The following is a 17995-nucleotide window of genomic DNA, read 5'->3' on the forward strand; positions in this document are numbered from 1 at the left end:
TACCTGACTTAGGGATATTTTACTGCATGTCTAGGAATATTTTTGACAGCAAGGTAAGCTCGTAATTTTACATTGTGTTGAAGAATACTTGCTGAAAATACTTGACTTACCGTTTGTCTAGGGATATTTTTGACAGCCCGTAAGAAGGAGGTTCAGTCCAGTGGCAGCCACTACGGGCCAACCAAGGGAAAGGCCCGTGCCAACAACAAGTGTTGGCTTTAATACCCCAACAACAACAACAGTGGCAGCCATTGAAGTTGATAAAATACCTGACTTAGGGATATTTTACTGCTTGTCTAGGGATATTTTTGACAGCCCGTAAGAAGGAGGTTCAGTCCAGTGGCAGCCACTACGGGCCAACCAAGGGAAAGGCCCGTGCCAACAACAAGTGTTGGCTTTAATACCCCAACAACAACAACAGTGGCAGCCATTGAAGTTGATAAAATACCTGACTTAGGGATATTTTACTGCTTGTCTAGGGATATTTTTGACAGCCCGTAAGAAGGAGGTTCAGTCCAGTGGCAGCCACTACGGGCCAACCAAGGGAAAGGCCCGTGCCAACAACAAGTGTTGGCTTTAATACCCCAACAACAACAACAGTGGCAGCCATTGAAGTTGATAAAATACCTGACTTAGGGATATTTTACTGCTTGTCTAGGGATATTTTTGACAGCCCGTAAGAAGGAGGTTCAGTCCAGTGGCAGCCACTACGGGCCAACCAAGGGAAAGGCCCGTGCCAACAACAAGTGTTGGCTTTAATACCCCAACAACAACAACAGTGGCAGCCATTGAAGTTGATAAAATACCTGACTTAGGGATATTTTACTGCTTGTCTAGGGATATTTTTGACAGCCCGTAAGAAGGAGGTTCAGTCCAGTGGCAGCCACTACGGGCCAACCAAGGGAAAGGCCCGTGCCAACAACAAGTGTTGGCTTTAATACCCCAACAACAACAACAGTGGCAGCCATTGAAGTTGATAAAATACCTGACTTAGGGATATTTTACTGCTTGTCTAGGGATATTTTTGACAGCCCGTAAGAAGGAGGTTCAGTCCAGTGGCAGCCACTACGGGCCAACCAAGGGAAAGGCCCGTGCCAACAACAAGTGTTGGCTTTAATACCCCAACAACAACAACAGTGGCAGCCATTGAAGTTGATAAAATACCTGACTTAGGGATATTTTACTGCTTGTCTAGGGATATTTTTGACAGCCCGTAAGAAGGAGGTTCAGTCTAGTGGCAGCCATTGAAGTTGGTACAAGCTAGAAGGGTCTTGCGTTTGATTAGTGTTGTGAAAAATTGAGTGACTAGGTAAGAAGGGTTTATTTTCCTTATTTTCTCGCGGATGCTTAATCATTTAAATGCTAGAGGTTCGAATAACGGATATTTGTGCTTACGAAGGTATTAATTGTTCAAGAAAGTTTATACTGTATTGCCATTTAACTGTACCATGGTCTTCCACTGCCTTGGTTCAGAGTTCCCTTGCTTGAGGGTACACTCGGGCACACTATTCTATATAATTTCTCTTCCTATTGTTTTGTTGAAGTTTTCATAATCTATATAAAAAATATTTTTATTAAAGTTGTTGCTGTTCTTAAAATATTTTATTTTCCCTTGTTTCCTTTCCTCACTGGGCTAGTTTCCCTGTTGGGTCCCCTTGGGCTTATAGCATCCTGCGTTTCCAACTAGGGTTGTAGCTTAGAAAATAATACTACTAATAATACTAACACGGCTTTTAACGCGTGGTAAGTTCTGCAAATTTGTTAAACATACTCTATTCGAGAATATGCGAGATTTCCCAAGTATCCTTATCTAGTGTGGTTTGATTTCCACGTTGGAACACTATCGGCGTTTTTTTTATTTATTTTTTTTTTTTTTTTTTTTAACGAAAGGAAGAACTTGAGTAATTAGCTAGTCTATTATTTGCCTACAGTGCTAAATTCTCGATTTACGATGCTGGAGGCTATGGCTAACCGTTTTAAGAGCCCCCGCCCGGAAATAAGGTGCGTGTGTGTATTTTTTATTAAGCCGGCAAGGTAACCCGAAGGCCGTATTACCATGACGTGGCCAATGCTCTTTTAAAAGAAAAATTACGGTACTGATTGTTATTTATTATACTTTTGTGCGCTTATTGTGAATTCCTCGTTCGTGGGAAACAATTGCAAGCCCCAATTCATATCACGAATGATTTTCACGCCATTTCCCACTCCTCTTGGAGAAGGACAACCCCGCAAATTGAAGGCAAGTTGATAATTTTTTTTTTTTTTTTTTAATTGTTAAGCCATTGGTTGTGGTCGTGCGAGAAGTATTGAGTTATCGTGTTGACAGGAGAATAGTTACAGATGGTTTAGAACTATTAAAACCTAGATATATGTCTACTGTAGGCTCCCGAGCCTTTAGATATGCGGCCCTGAGACTGTACAATAAGCTCCCGCGAGACATCCGAACGAATGAAAACATTATAGGCTTTCAAAAGGAAACTGAAGACTTTCTTATTCCGTGAGTCGTTTGTCAGTGATTTAACAGTAAATGAGCAATACGTGATATGAAATGTTGAATGCTCTGAACGAACAAGATATGACAGTGGAGGTCCTGTAGAGAGTGGGGTTCCCCTGCTGTATAGCACCGGAAAAACAGCCGTCAAAGAAAGAAAGATAGCATATGAATGAATACACAGTTAATTCGTTGGTACAAATACATCAGTGAACAGCTTAACATAGCGTATATATAAATACGAAATTATCGTTTTCCACCATATCAGATATTAATTTATAAGTACAATCAATCCTTGGCAATTATACCCAATTATTTTTTAAGATATCTTCCTATGGTCTTAACGTTCACCTTATGAAATTCAGTATTCGTAGACTTACAACTGATTTTTATTAAATCGATTAATTGTCTCAAAATTCTGTCCTGTTTACAGCCTAGTTTGACAGGTCGCATTATCAGCCACACCCACCAACTATTACCATAAAACACCCACACACTCTCTCTCTCTCTCTCTCTCTCTCTCTCTCTCTCTCTCTCTCTCTCTCTTCTCGCTCTCTCTCTCTCTCTCTCTCTCTCTCTCTCTCTCTCTCTCTCTCTCTCTCTCTCTCTCTCTCTCTCTCTCTCTAAATGATCTAATCCTTTGAAGCATTCGGATGTGTACAGGAACTCTCTCTCTCTCTCTCTCTCTCTCTCTCTCTCTCTCTCTCTCTCTCTCTCTCTCTCTCTCTCCCTTCAAGGCAAACGTCTAAATGATCTAATCCTTTGAAAGATTCGGATGCTTATTGGAACATTCTCTCTCTCTCTCTCTCTCTCTCTCTCTCTCTCTCTCTCTCTCTCTCTCTCTCTCTCTCTCTCTCTCTCTCTCAACTACTTCAAGGCAAGCGTTTAAATAATCTAATCATTTGAAACATTTGGATGTGTATAGGAACTATAGATTGAATCCTTCGATATTTTTACATAATAGACGAAGTAGGTCTTGTCAGCACAGGTACTCAAACAATGACGAAATCAGATCCCTAGACACCATATACCAATATTGGCACGTCAATGTAAATTCCATTTAACACATTTAAGTATGAAATGTTCGTAAAAGAAACCCCATATACTTTTTGTAAATATTTATGTAAACAAATGTTTCTATAAAAAAAAAACTTGAAAAAAAACTTTATTTGATTTATTTCCTAATAAATTTTCTTCAGTCAATATTTTTCGTAGTTTTTCTACTAAATTTTCATCAATTAATTTTTTCATAGTTTGCTTTCTACAAAATTTTCATCTTAATTTTTTCGTAGTTTGTTTTCTACTAAATTTTCCTCAGTTCAGTTTTTTCGTAGTTTGTTTTCTACTAAATTTTCATCAGGTCAGTTTTTTTCGTATTTCGCCACTTAACATGCATAATTACCTCATTAGTTATGACGCAATACTTAGCCGAAGTATAAGCGAACCCATGTTTGTTTTTAGACCAGTGTGGACCGGTAGGACCACTCGGCCTTGAGTTGGTTAAAATCAGGTTTTAATTTTATGATATGAAGTCATATCCACTAATATACCTTATCATCGCCTCTGTATACTATAAAGGTAATACCTTGTTTCGTTTTCTATTGTTCGTTTTCTATAAAATCGTTGTCATTTCACGTGGAAGTTATCGCAGGCAATACTGCCTTAAAACCTTGTGTAAGATCTACTGTATATTATTAAGACTTCATCAGCCCTGTTAAACTGGGACCATTAGTTACTCGCATTCCTTCCAAACAAATGGGTTGGGGAGTTATAGGTATAAACGTTATCTTTGCCCGATCGAATTAGAAAAATTTCTATGAAAATGTGCAAAAATGTTTTGTGTATTTATCAATGAACAAATAAATTTTCAAGTAAATGTTTTTTTCATAACTATACAAAGCTAAGTCTTTTAATTAACACTTCAAATCTCAAGTCCTCTATATTATTATTATTATTATTATTATTATTATTATTATTATTATTATTACTTGCGAAGCTACAACCCTAGTTGGAAAAGCAGGATGTTATAAGCCCAGAGGCTCCAACAGGGAAAATAGCCCTGTGAGAAAAGAAAACAAGGAAATATAAAATATTCTAAGAAGAGTAACAACATTAAAATAAATATCGCCTATATAAACTATCAAAACTTTAAGGTTTAAGGTTAAAGATCAAAGTGTGAGCTCAATGGCTTGTCAGGTGGATGGGTGGTTACCCGTAACTACCCAACATAGCTAAAGTTTTATCAGTCACACTCAGCTTTTGTAAAATAATATTCCTGATAAAGGTGAGGATATGTACAGTTAAGAAAGATACAAATTAATTTGAAAATTAGTTTTATTGACTTGGAGATTTTTTAATTGGCGAATACTTGAAATTTTAGTTAGTAGATTAACCTGAGATTTTAAATAGTGGATTGACCCGTGATTTACATCACTGGATTGGCATGAGGTTCTAGATTCAAGTCGGTTGATTGACATGAGATTTAAGTAATTGATTTAATTTAAAATTTGTCACTGGGGTTAAGTTTAATTAATTTAAGATTTCATTGTGTGAATTAATTTGAGATTATAGCCTATTGATTAAATTGAAATTTTGGCCATATGTCTGACCTGACCTCTTCTTAGTCAGTGGATTGACAAATTTGGGATTTTAATTAGAGGTTTGATTTGACTCTAAGCAAGGGTTTGACTTGACTCTAGGTAAAGGTTTTGACTTGACTCTAGGTAAAGGTTTTACTTGACTCTAGGCAAGGGTTTGACTTGACTCTTAAGCGAGGGTTTGACTTGACTCTTAAGCGAGGGTTTGAATTGACTCTAGGTAAAGGTTTTACTTGACTCTAGGCAAGTGTTTGACTTGACTCTAAGCAAAGGTTTAACTTGACTGTTAAGCGGGGGTTTTGACTTTACTCTAGGCAAAGGTTTAACTTGACTGTTAAGCGAGGGTTTGACTTGACTCTAGACAAAGGTTTGACTTGACTCTTAAGCAAGAGTTTAACTTGACTCTTAAGCAAGAGTTTAACTTGACTCTAGGTAAAGGTTTGACTTGACTTTAGGCAAGGATTTGACTTGACTCTAGGCAAAGGTTTGACTTTACTCTAGGCAAAGGTTTGACTTTACTCTAGGCAAAGGTTTGACTTTACTCTAGGCAAAGGTTTGACTTGACTCTTAAGCAAGGGTTTGGCTTGACTCTTTATCAAGGGTTTGACTTAACTCTAGGCTAAAACTTGACTTGACTCTTAATCAAGGGTTTAAATGAACTCTAGGCAAAGGTTTGACTTGACTCTTAAGCAAGGGTTTGACTTGACTAGGCAAGGGTTTGACTTGACTAGGCAAGGGTTTGACTTGACTATAGGCAAAGGTTTGACTTTACTCTAGGCAAGGGTTTGAGTTGACTCTAGGTAAGGATTTGACTTGACTCTAGGTAAAGATTTGACTTGACTTTTAATTAAGGGTTTGACTTGCCTCTAGGCAAAGGTTTAACTTGACTGTTAAGTGAGGGTTTGACTTGACTCTAGGCAAAGGTTTGACTTGACTCTAGACAAAGGTTTGACTTGACTCTTAAGCAAGAGTTTAACTTTACTCTAGGTAAAGGTTTAACTTGACTTTAGGCAAGGATTTGACTTGACTCTAGGCAAAGGTTTGACTTGACTTTAGGCAAGGATTTGACTTGAATCTAGGCAAAGGTTTGACTTGACTCTAGGCAAAGGTTTGACTTGACTCTAGGCAAAGGTTTGACTTGACTCTTAAACAAGGGTTTGGCTTGACTCTAGACAAAGGTTTGACTTGACTCTTAAGCAAGAGTTTAACTTTACTCTAGGTAAAGGTTTGATTTGACTCTAGGCAAAGGTTTGACTTGACTCTAGGCAAAGGTTTGACTTGACTCTAGGCAAGGATTTGACTTGACTCTAGGCAAAGGTTTGACTTGACTCTAGGCAAAGGTTTGACTTTACTCTATGCAAAGGTTTGACTTGACTCTTTATCAAGGGTTTGACTTAACTCTAGGCTAAAACTTGACTTGACTCTTAATCAAGGGTTTAACTTTACTCTAGGCAAAGTTTTGACTTGACTCTAGGCAAAGGTTTAACTTGACTTTAGGCAAGGATTTGACTTGACTCTAGGCAAAGGTTTGACTTGACTCTTAAGCAAGGGTTTGACTTGACTCTTAAGCAAGGGTTTGACTTGACTCTTAATCAATGGTTTGACTTGACTCTTTATCAAGGGTTTGACTTAACTCTAGGCTAAAACTTGACTTGACTCTTAATCAAGGGTTTAACTTGACTCTAGGCAAATTTTTGACTTGACTCTAGGCAAAGGTTTAACTTGACTCCTAAACAAGGGTTTGACTTGACTAGGCAAGGGTTTGACTTGACTAGGCAAGGGTTTGACTTGATTAGGCAAGGGTTTGACTTGACTCTTAAGAAAGGGTTTGACTTGACTAGGCAAGGGTTTGACTTGACTCTAGGCAAGGGTTTGACTTGACTCTAGGCAAGGGTTTAACTTGACTCTAGGTAAAGGTTTGACTTGACTCTAGGCAAGGGTTTGACTTGACTCTTGGCAAGGGTTTAACTTGACTCTAGGTAAAGGTTTGACTTGACTCTAGGCATGGGTTTGACTTGACTCTAGGCAAGGGTTTAACTTGACTCTAGGCAAGGGTTTAACTTGACTCTAGGTAAAGGTTTGACTTGACTCTAGGCATGGGTTTGACTTGACTCTAGGCAAGGGTTTAACTTGACTCTAGGTAAAGGTTTGACTTGACTCTAGGCATGGGTTTGATTTGACTCTTAAACAAGGGTTTGACTTGAATCTAGGCAAAGGTTTTACTTGACTCTAGGCAAAGGTTTGACTTGACTCTTAAGCAAGGTTTTGACTTGACTCTAGATAAAGGTTTGACTTGACTTAACTCTAGGCAAAGGTTTAACTTGACTGTTATGCGAGGGTTTGACTTGACTCTTAAGCAAGAGTTTAACTTTACTCTAGGTAAAGGTTTGATTTGACTCTAGGCAAGGGTTTGACTTGACTCTTAAGCGAGGGTTTGACTTGACTGTAGGTAAAGGTTTTACTTGACTCTAGGCAAGGGTTTGACTTGACTCTAGGTTGACTCGAGGCAAGGGTTTGACTTGACTCTTAAGCAAGGGTTTGACTTGACTCTTAAGCATGGGTTTGACTTGACTCTTAAGAAAGGGTTTGACTTGACTCTTAAGAAAGGGTTTGACTTGACTAGGCAAGGGTTTAACTTGACTCTAGGTAAAGGTTTGACTTGACTCTTAATCAGGGGTTTGACTTGACTCTTAAGCAAGGGTTTGACTTGACTCTTAAGCATGGGTTTGACTTGACTCTAGGCAAGGGTTTGACTTGACTCTTAAGCATGGGTTTGACTTGACTCTAGGCAAGGGTTTGACTTGACTCTAGGCAAGAGTTTGACTTGACTATTGAGCAAGGGTTTGACTTGACTCTAGGCAAGGGTTTGACTTGACTCTAGGCAAGAGTTTGACTTGACTCTAAGCAAGGTTTTGACTTGACTCTTGAGCAAGGGTTTGACTTGACTCTAGGCAAGGGTTTAACTTGACTCTTAAGCAAGGGTTTGACTTGACTCTTAAGCATGGGTTTGACTTGACTCTTAAGAAAGGGTTTGACTTGACTCTTAAGCATGGGTTTAACTTGACTCAAGGCAAGAGTTTGACTTGACTCTAGGCAAGAGTTTGACTTGACTCTAAGCAAGGGTTTGACTTGACTCTTGAGCAAGGGTTTGACTTGACTCTAGGCAAGGGTTTAACTTGACTCTAGGTAAAGGTCTGACTTGACTCTAGGTAAAGGTTTGACTTGACTCTAGGCAAGGGTTTGACTTGACTCTTAAGCAAGGGTTTGACTTGACTCTTAAGCATGGGTTTGACTTGACTCTAGGCAAGAGTTTGACTTGACTCTAAGCAAGGGTTTGACTTGACTCTTGAGCAAGGGTTTGACTTGACTCTAGGCAAGGGTTTAACTTGACTCTAGGTAAAGGTCTGACTTGACTCTAGGTAAAGGTTTGACTTGACTCTAGGCAAGGGTTTAACTTGACTCTTAAGCAAGGGTTTCGGTTTGACTTGACTCTTAAGAAAGGGTTTGACTTGACTCTTAAGCAAGTGTTTGACTTGACTCTTAAGCAAGGGTTTGACTTAACTCTTAAGCATGGGTTTGACTTGACTCTAGGCAAGGGTTTAACTTGACTCCTAAGGAAGGGTTTGACTTGACTCTAGGCAAGAGTTTGACTTGACTCTTGAGCAAGGGTTTGACTTGACTCTAGGCAAGGGTTTAACTTGACTCTTAAGCAAGGGTTTGACTTGACTCTTAAGCAAGGGTTTGAATTGACTCTTAAGCATGGGTTTGACTTGACTCTTTAGCAAGGGTTTGATTTGACTCGTAAGCATGGGTTTGACTTGACTCTTAAGAAAGGGTTTGACTTGACTTTTAAGAAAGGGTTTGACTTGACTCTTAAGAAAGGGTTTGGCTTGACTCTAGGCAAGGGTTTGACTTGACTCTATGCAAGGGTTTAACTTGACTCTTAAGGAAGGGTTTGACTTGACTCTTAAGAAAGGGTTTGACTTGACTCTAGGTAAAGGTTTGACTTTACTCTAGGTAAAGGTTTGACTTGACTTTTAAGAAAGGGTTTGACTTGACTCTTAAGAAAGGGTTTGGCTTGACTCTAGGCAAGGGTTTGACTTGACTCTAGGCAAGGGTTTGACTTGACTCTATGCAAGGGTTTAACTTGACTCTTAAGGAAGGGTTTGACTTGACTCTTGAGCAAGGGTTTGACTGGACTCTAGGCAAGAGTTTGACTTGACTCTTGAGCAAGGGTTTGACTTGACTCTAGGCAGGGGTTTAACTTGACTCTAGGTAAAGGTCTGACTTGACTCTAGGTTAAGGTTTGACTTGACTCTAGGCAAGGGTTTAACTTGACTCTTAAGCAAGGGTTTGACTTGACTCTTGAGCAAGGGTTTGACTTGACTCTTAAGAAAGGGTTTGACTTGACTAGGCAAGGGTTTGACTTGACTCTTGAGCAAGGGTTTGATTTGACTCTTAAGAAAGGGTTTGACTTGACTCTTAAGCAAGGGTTTGACTTGACTCTTTATCAAGGGTTTGACTTGACTCTTTATCAAGGGTTTGACTTGACTCTAGGTAAAGGTTTGACTTTACTCTAGGCAAAGGTTTGACTTTAATTTTAATCAAGGGTTTGACTTGACTCTAGGTAAAGGTTTGACTTGAATTTTAATCAAGGGTTTGACTTGACTTTTAATCAAGGGTTTGACTTGATTCTAGGCAAAGACTTAACTTAGCTCTATGCAAAGATTTGATTTGACTCGAGTTAAGGGTTTGACTTGACTCTTAATCAAAGGTTTGACTTGACTTTTAATCAAAGGTTTGACTTGACTCTTAATCAAAGGTTTGACTTGACTCTTAATTAAGGGTTTGACTTGACTCTTAATCAAAGGCTTAACTTGACTATAGGCAAGGTTTGATTTGACTCAAGGCAAGGGTTGATTTGAATCAAGGCAAGGGTTTGGGTTGACTCAAGGCAAGGGTTTGGCTTGACTTAAGTCAAGGGTTCGACTTGACTCGAGTTAAGGGTTTGGCTTGACTCGAGTTAAGGGTTTGGCTTGACTCGAGTTAAGGGTTTGGCTTGACTCGAGTTAAGGGTACGAGTTGACTCGAGGTAAGGGTTTGACTTGACTCGAGGTAAGGGTTTGACTTGACTCGAGTTAAGGGTTTGACTTGACTCTTAATCAAAGGTTTGACTTGACTCTTAATTAAGGGTTTCACTTGAATCTAGCAAAGGTTTGACTTGACTCAAGTCAAGGGTTTGGCTTGACTCGAGTAAAGGGTTCGACTTGACTCGAGTAAAGGGTTCGACTTGACTCGAGTTAAGGGTTCGACTTGACTCGAGTTAAGGGTTCGACTTGACTTGAGTTAAGGGTTCGACTTGACTCGAGTTAAGGGTACAACTTGACTCGAGTTAAGGGTTTGACTTGACTATTAATCAAAGGTTTGACTTGACTCCTAATTAAGGGTTTGAATTGAATCTAGCAAAGGTTTGACTTGACTCTTAATCAAAGGTTTAACTTGACTCTAGGCAAGGGTTTGATTTGACTCAAGGCAAGGGTTTAGCTTGACTCGAGTTAAGGGTTTGGCTTGACTCGAGTTGAGGGTTCGGCTTGACTCGAGTTGAGGGTTTGGCTTGACTCGAGTTAAGGGTTTGGCTTGACTCTTGACAAAGGTTTGACTTGACTCTAGGCAAGGGTTCGACTCGACTCTTAATCAAGGGTTTCACTTGACTCGAGGCAAAGGTTTGACTTGATTATCAAGCAAAGGTTTAACTTGACTCTAGGCAAAGGTTTGACTTGACTCAAGTCAAGGGTTTGGCTTGACTCGAGTAAAGGGTTCGACTTGACTCGAGTTAAGGGTTCGACTTGACTTGAGTTAAGGGTTCGACTTGACTCCAGTTAAGGGTACAACTTGACTCGAGTTAAGGGTTTAACTTGACTATTAATCAAAGGTTTGACTTGACTCTAGGCAAGGGTTTGAATTGACTCAAGGCAAGGGTTTAGCTTGACTCGAGTTAAGGGTTTGGCTTAACTCGAGTTAAGGGTTAGACTTGACTCGAGTTGAGGGGTCGACTTGACTCGAGTTGAGGGTTCAGCTTGACTCGAGTTGAGGGTTCGGCTTGACTCGAGTTGAGGGTTTGACTTGACTCGAGTTAAGGGTTTGGCTTGACTCTTGACAAAGGTTTGACTAGACTCTAGGCAAGGGTTCGACTCGACTCTTAATCAAGGGTTTCACTTGACTCTAGGCAAAGGTTTGACTTGATTATTAAGCAAAAGTTTAACTTGACTCTAGGCAAAGGTTTGACTTGATTATTAAGCTAAGGTTTAACTTGACTCTAGGCAAAGGTTTGACTTGATTCTTAGGCAAAGGTTTGACTTGATTCTTAGGCGAGGGTTTGACTTGACTCTTAATCAAGAATTTGACTTGACTCTAGGCAAAGGTTTGACATGACTCTTAATCAAGGGTATTACTTGACTCTAGGCAAAGGTTTGACTTGACTCTAGGCAAAGGTCTGACTTAACTTTTAATCAAGGGTTTGACTTGACTCTAGGCAAAGGTTTGACTTGACTCTTAATCAAGGGTTTGACTTGACTCTAGGCAAAGGTTTTACTTGACTCGAGTTAAGGGCTTGACTTGACTCTAGGCAAAGGTTTGACTTGACTCTAGGCAAAGGTTTGACTTTACTCTAGGCAAAGTTTTGACTTGGTTCTAGGCAAAGGTTTTACTTGACTCTAGGCAAAGGTTTGACTTGATTCTAGGCAAAGGTTTTACTTGAATCTAGGCAAAGGTTTGTCTTGACTCAAGTTAAGGGCTTGGCTTGACTCTTAGGCAAAGGTTTGACTTGACTCTAGGCAAAGGTTTGACTTGATTCTAGGCAAAGGTTTGACTTGACTCTAGGCAAAGGTTTGACTTGATTCTAGGCAAACGTTTGACTTGATTCTTAATCAAGGGTTTGACTTGACTCTAGGCAAAGGTTTTACTTGACTCAAGTTAAGGGCTTGGTTTGACTCTTAGGCAAAGGTTTGACTTGACTCTTAATCAAGGGTTTGACTTGACTCTAGGCAAAGGTTTTACTTGACTCAAGTTAAGGGCTTGGCTTGACTCTTAGGCAAAGGTTTGACTTGACTCTTAATCAAGGGTTTGACTTGACTCTAGGCAAAGGTTTGTCTTGACTCAAGTTAAGGGCTTGGCTTGACTCTTAGGCAAAGGTTTGACTTGACTCTAGGCAAAGGTTTGACTTGACTCTAGGCAAAGGTTTGTCTTGACTCAAGTTAAGGGCTTGGCTTGACTCTAGGCAAAGGTTTGACTTGATTCTAGGCAAAGGTTTTACTTGAATCTAGGCAAAGGTTTGACTTGACTCTAGGCAAAGGTTTGTCTTGATTCTAGGCAAAGGTTTTACTTTAATCTAGGCAAAGGTTTGACTTGACTCTAGGCAAAGGTTTTACTTTAATCTAGGCAAAGGTTTGACTTGACTCTTTGGCAAAGGTTTGACTTGACTCTTTGGCAAAGGTTTTACTTGATTCTAGGCAAAGGTTTGACTTGACGCTAGGCAAAGGTTTGACTTGATTCTAGGCAAAGGTTTGTCTTGACTCAAGTTAAGGGCTTGGCTTGACTCTAGGCAAAGGTTTGACTTGACTCTAGGCAAAGGTTTGACTTGACTCTAGGCAAAGGTTTTACTCGACTCTAGGCAAAGGTTTGACTTGATTCTAGGCAAAGGTTTGACTTGACTCTTTGGCAAAGGTTTGACTTGACTCTAGGCAAAGGTTTTACTTGACTCAAGTTAAGGGCTTGGGTTGACTCTAGGCAAATGTTTGACTTGACTCGAGTTAAAGGCTTGGCTTGACTCTAGGCAAAGGTTTGACTTGACTCTAGGCAAAGGGTTGACTTAACTCTAGGCAAAGGTTTTACTTGACTCGAGTTAAGGGCTTGGCTCGACTCTAGGCAAAGGTTTGACTTGACTCTAAGCAAAGGTTTGACTTGACTCTAGGTAAAGGTTTGGCTTGAATCGAGTTAAGGGCTTGGCTTGACTCTAGGCAAAGGTTTGACTAGACTCTAGGCAAAGGTTATACTTGACTCGAGTTAAGGACTTGTCTTGACTCTAGGCAAAGGTTTGACTTGACACTTAATCAAGGGTTTGACTTGACTCTAAACAAGGGTTTGACTTGACTCTTAAGGGTTTGACTTGACTCTAAACAAGGGTTTGACTTGACTCTTAAGGGTTTGACTTGACTCTTAAGGGTTTGACTTGACTCTTAAGGGTTTGAATTGACTCTAGGCAAGGGTTTGACTTGACTCGAGCCAAGGGTTTGACTTAACTCGAGGCAAAGGTTTGACTTGACTCTAGGCAAGGGTTTGACTTGACTCTAGGAGAGGGTTCGACTCGATACTCTAGTTCGGAGTTTGAGAATGCTATGATTTGGGAGATTGTTATGGGTGTGACTTCATATTTAGTCAACAGATTTATCTTCGATTTTAGTTCTCATATTTTTGTACTAATGGATTAATTTCAGGCTTTCAGATAATTATCGTGTGAATTGTGTTGTTGTTAATGGTGTTATTGGGTTACTAATAAATTTGGATAGAATTTCTATCTAAATTACTTAAAGATTGGTTAGCCAGTGAGAGCGAATTGGTTTTGGTTATTCAATTCAGATTTAAGAGAATTAACTACAATTCCAGTTTCAGAATTACGACATATTCTTCTTGTGAGCAGGTTTTTTTTTTAAGACTGGAAAATCAGTAAACTACATCATGTTTGTATATGCCATTCATTGTATTTAGTCAATATTAAGATCAATAGGGAAAGTTGAGGTAGCATTTGTTTTTATGTAGGCTAACAGAGGACTAGAATTCCAATACTTTCTATATTACATCCCACCTGGTTAAGCTGTGGGAGGATTTGTGTGTTGTGTGTTTAATCAATGAGTTAGAATACTCTTTTAGTCAATAGATAAATTTGAAAATTGTTATTCTATTAACAAAAGATTAGCTCGTTGTGCATGTTGCATAAGATTTTTCATAATTCTGATCATCCTTTACATTCAGATCTTCCCGGACAGTTCCATCCTGTTCATAATGCTAGGCATGCAGTTAGTTCTTAATAGCCAGGCCTTCTCCATTATGAGGCTCAATACTACACAGTATTCTAGAAGTTTTATTCCAACTGTGACCAAGTTGTGGAATGAATTTTCTAATCGGGTAGTTAAATCAGTAGAACTTCAAAAGTTCAAACTTGAAGCAAATGTTTTTATGTAGAGCAGGCTGGCAATTCTTTTTATAGTTTATATATAAGTGTGCTACTTTTATAAGCACACATTGAGTATGTGTTGTTTAAGATGTTAAGGCTGGATAACGAAGTACATCTTATTAGCTTTAAAAGTATTTATTCTCTATAAACAACAGAGTTAAACATCTCCATCATAGGAGTGTAGCTGGTTTGGTCGGATGACCAATTCTGGTGAAGTATAGATATGAACTGATTAAATTATCGATATCACAGATATCGTATGCTTAGTTGATGTAGCATTTTAAACACAATCTGATGCATTGGTGTTGACGTTTAAGAAAAATGTTACATTGCCGAGGCTGCATTGTGCATCCTGTTTATGATTTTACATGACTACAGCAAATCTCACGGCTAGCATCTTCATCCAAAATGACATATTACGTCATGTGTTTTAAACATGTAATAACAAATATTTCATTTATTACATATATATGAAATATCTGTTTTTGTGTTACTGTTTTTTAAATATTTTGATTGTTAATTTATTCCTCATGTTGTTTATTTCCTTATTTCCTTTCCTCACTGGGCTAGTTTTCCTTGTTGGAACCCTTGGGCTTTCATCATTTCTTATACCATGTTTATATTTCCACGTGGTTAGAATGTGCATGAAAATTTAGAAATAGATTTACTCTTAATTTTATTGTTTCGAGGAGGGAGGTAGGCGGAGTTAGCTGAGCTAGGGAATTTGTAATTCGCCAGCTGTAATACAATGAATTGTTAGATACAGTATATACTCGGGGTATATACTGAAAATAACAATTTGTTAGATTCATACAAAGGAGCACTAAATACTGGGAGCTTGCAGTTGTGAGAGTCATGCTAACTCTTGCTAAAGATTTGGTTTTGTCAATATATTATAATATTCATAACTGTCTAATTTTTTTAATGTAAGATCAGGTTAGTAATTCGATTCAATAATGATAGGTTATCCAAGAAACAAAAGGTAAAATAGAGCAGCCAATGGTGGATAAAGGCAGGATTAATCAATCATTGGATAAGGTTGGATAATTTTCCTCCATTGATTTAAGGTAACATTGAGTGATCATTAGTAAAAAATAAATTGTAGTTCTGTGTTGAGTAATGTTAAACACGTGACTTCAGGAAGGCTAGGTTGTCGTCATAGTGCTGGATAAGAAAGTCCACGGATGAAGTATTGTATACCCAGTGAATTAAAAAAAAAAAAGAAAAAAAAAACTACCGTTTGATAATATCGTTAATGAATAAATCGAAACTATGATAGCGAGTTAGATAAGGTTTTTCCATAGGTCAGGAGACGGTGAATCTGGGTAGACTAAGCTGGTTTATTGATTGGGTAGTGCCATAGCCTCTGTACCATGGTCTTCCACTGTCTTGGGTTAGAATTCTCTTGCTTGAGGGTACACTCAGGCACACTATTCTATCTCGTTTCTCTTCCTTTTGTGTTGTTAAAGTTTTCATAGTTTATACATACATATACATACATATACCAAAGGCACTTCCCCCAATTTTGGGGGGTAGCCGACAACAACAAGAAACAAAACAAAAAGGGGACCTCTACTCTCTACGTTCCTCCAGCCTAACCAGGGACTCAGCCGAGTTCAGCTGGTACTGCTAGGGTGCCACAGCCCAACCTCCCTACGTTTCATAGTTTATATAGGAAATATTTATTTAAATGTCATTGTTCTTAAAATATACTATTTTTCCTTATTTCCTTTCCTTACTGGGCTATTTTCCCTATTGGGGCCCTTGAGCTTATAGCATCCTGCTTTTCCAACTAGGGTTGTAGCTTAGTAAGTAAGTAAGTAAGTAAGTAAGTAATAATGATAATAATAATAATAATACTAATAATAATAATAATAATAATAATAATGGAAAATCCACTATGATACTGTAGAATATATAATGAAGATTTGACACGACATTTCAATTATGAGAATGATACATTTGCTTGTTAAATTGGGGAAGTTTCAGGGGAAATTTTCTTTGATTTTAGGAGAGTGAAAACAATAATTAGTCATTTACAAAGAACTTTACTCGTGTGTGCTAAGCAATACTGTTGAATAGTTATGGTGTCAATAAATACAATTTTTGGTGAGAATTTATATAGACCATTTTATTATAAATATTTCATGAGAGTTTGTTTGACTAAGTATTGTCCTAGGTAGTGTGTTTTATACATTGAATTATGGTTTAAGTATCTCGAAGAAAATTGCAATAATCAAGAGGTAATATTTTTCCCACTATACAAGTTAAACTTTAGGCTGTAACTTGCTATAATAAGTCATAGACATGTCTAGTTTGTCATTTAAGTTTGTATATTTAATATAACGCATTATTCCTTATAGTTTATAATGCATAATTTTTTTTGATACTCGAAGTATAGTCCTCATATTGAAGCGCACAGTAAAATATTTGAATACGATTATAAATTCTGTAAAATTGACGTCTATTATTCCGTTTTTCAGACTTGAATCATCAAAAGAGACATTCCTAATGACATCAAGATGAATGTCACCAGGAATCCGGGATTTACGACAGAGGAAAATTACAGAAAGTTTCCGAGGATGAAAAAAAAAAAAAACTATCTTTATTTAATTTTGATATCTGAAGGAGTACCGAATAGTCTCAAATGAAGCAGCCAGTCTTATCATGAAACTGAAAATATCTTGAAATGCTTAATTGAGCCATATTTTGAGGGATTGTGTGTTAAGATGGTCACTACAGTCTATTCTTCTTAGAGAGGCAGATTTGCACTGACTCGCAGGAGTGCCCTTTTAGCTCGGAAAAGTTTCCTGATCGCCGATTGGTTGGCCAAGATAATAATAACCAATTAGAGAGCAGGAAACTTTTCCGAGCTAAAAGGGCGCCGCTGCGAATTAGTGCAAATGCTCCTCATTAAAAAAATAGAGTATAGTAAATTTAAAGTAAACAACTAGGCCTAATACAATTTTTAACAGCAATGATATTACCAGATTATTTCAAATTTATCAGTCTTTATTTCTGGAAGCCATGAATTTAATTATTAAATCTATCAACTTTTAATTAGTCTAATAGCAATTATTTTATTTACATTCAAATAGCTGTTAAATCAAATGTCATTTTTCACTGACCTCTTAACATACTTCTAGATCGTATCATTTTTATAATTGTGTAACTACTGTAAACAAGTTATTTATGTGTGTGACTGAAGGGAAATTAACATTAATAATTTTTTTAGCAATTGATTTAAATTAATTTTACAATCTGTATATCAAAGTACTTTAATTGCATGTGAATATAACCTACAACAAACTATTTTAACTATATCATTTTATCTCTATATAATTTCTTCTGTCTTTTTCACTCAAAGTTGAATATAGGCCTATGTTCTCTTAAAAGGTATAGATAGGTTTGCTTCAGATGAATATTGTACAAATTAGCCACATCGTGCCAGTGCTCCCCCCCCCCCCGCCTCTCGTTTTTCACAGGGTTAGGATAGTTTATCTTATTATAACAGTCCACACGTTATTAGTATTATAGATTTATTATAAAAGTAAAAAAAATCTAATGGATACGTTTCAAAATAACCATCATATTTCCTTCCTTCCTTGCAATAATGACGAGATTCTGCTTAACTGATAATTTCAGATAAAGTCCCAGTTTTAGAATTAGTTTTCATAT

General features: G+C 37.9%; 1 long non-coding RNA gene across 1 annotated transcript; it reads left to right on the forward strand.

Moving 5' to 3' along the window:
• Positions 1-1071: 1071 nt before the first annotated feature.
• LOC137651883 (uncharacterized) lies at positions 1072-17442 on the forward strand. Its single transcript, XR_011046116.1, has 2 exons — positions 1072-1309; positions 16801-17442. It is a non-coding gene; the product is annotated as an uncharacterized lncRNA (long non-coding RNA).
• The last annotated feature ends 553 nt before the right edge of the window (positions 17443-17995 follow it).

The sequence above is a fragment of the Palaemon carinicauda genome, chromosome 13, assembly GCF_036898095.1.
Source record: "Palaemon carinicauda isolate YSFRI2023 chromosome 13, ASM3689809v2, whole genome shotgun sequence".
NCBI classification, from domain to species: Eukaryota; Metazoa; Arthropoda; class Malacostraca; order Decapoda; family Palaemonidae; genus Palaemon; species Palaemon carinicauda.